The sequence below is a fragment of the Petaurus breviceps genome, unplaced genomic scaffold, assembly GCF_028583685.1.
Source record: "Petaurus breviceps papuanus isolate PSGF00001 unplaced genomic scaffold, PetGlider_PUasm1.0 188, whole genome shotgun sequence".
NCBI lineage: Eukaryota > Metazoa > Chordata > Mammalia > Diprotodontia > Petauridae > Petaurus > Petaurus breviceps.
The window spans coordinates 22,680,075-22,681,598 of NW_027185804.1; positions in this window are offsets into that span (position 1 = coordinate 22,680,075).

Below are 1,524 nucleotides of genomic sequence, written 5' to 3' on the forward strand. Positions count from 1 at the left end.
ATATATTTCTTTTGTGTGTCTGAAACTTAGCATGAAATCACAAAGCAATAAGCAGGATGTTTTTGGCCATGAATTTTTAGGTGAATTGACTTAGAATGACAGTTCCCCAAACCAAAGGTAAAATAGCCAAGACATCCCCCAAGTTGCTGGGTGGTAAGAAAGCTCATGGGAATGTGTTCCTCAGAGCTCAGGCCAGGAGGCATCTTGACAAGCTGCACAGAATAGAGAAGGGAGGAGAAAAGGATCCAAGTTCCCACCTTCAGGATGGTGTAGAGGGTTCAGAGTGCTTCGTTCCCAAGGTACATTAAAGTCACATCTTCCAGGACTTATTGACTGCTCCTTGCCAGAGCCACCCGCCTGGGGCCAGGAGTACCAAAATGTTCTGGTGCGCAGGATCGAGCAGCCAGCATTCTGTGGGGGTGGGGAGAGCCACGTGGTCACAGATAAGTAAATACAGTATATCAAAGGTGTGTACACATACACACAAATTAAATACAATTTGGAAGAAATGAGAAAAGGCCTCTTGAGAGAGGTGGCACTTAAGGCAAGGCTTGAGAGATTTCAGGGGAGGGAGAGCTTATCCAGCATGGGCTTATGCCAAGGCAGCAGTGTGGGAGGGGGAAATGCCATGGCCCAGCTCAAGGAGGCCAGTCTGGCTGGAATATAGCATACAATTAGCCTGGAAGGACAAGATTGTGAGGAGCTCTCTGGAGGCCAGAAGAAGGCATTTTATTTTATCTTAGAGGCAATGGACAGCAACCTACTCAGCAGCAGTTTGAATGGTTTGTCAGAAGTGGAGAATGGATGGTTTGAAGAGGGGAAGACTGGAGGCAGAGAGATGAAATAGGGTGAGTGGAAAGAGCCTGCACCAGGGAAGTTTTGGTGTGAGATGACGGAAGCTTGGCCATTTACTGCATATGGGGAGTGAGTGAGAGTGACTGCTCTACAGAGCTAGGAAATTTGGGAGGGGAAAGATTTCTCTTTGGGCCATGCCTGTGGGACATCCAGGCAAAGGGGGCTAGACACCATAGAGCATCAGAGTTGGAAGGAGCTTCTGACACCATCCAGTACAATCTTCTTTGACAAATGAGAGATGACCTTGTGCAAATTATTGCACACACTTGGGACTCAGCCAAGTTTCTTTATTTTGTGTTCAGTCCTTTACCTGCACTGCTGTGAGTGTTACCCATCTTTAACTTGCTACTCACAGGAAATACTGGGCCCGGGCCTAGAGCCCAGGTCTTCTGACTGGAAGTACAGTCTTGTCCGTTCCCCCAGGCTGTAAAGTACAGCTCTTTCTAAGAAACCTAATGAAAATGAAACATGCTAACAGGACTTTTAAAAAATTCCCTTTGATGTTTTTTCCAAAGATGCTCATACTTACTCAATTGCCAATCTTGGTGCATTCTTAAGATTCCAACTTAACTATAAATATAATAACTGAAAATCTGGTAACATTCCAGAAAACAGACTAAAAAAAGTGACAAATTGTTTTGAAATATCAATTTTTTTTAAAAAGATAAA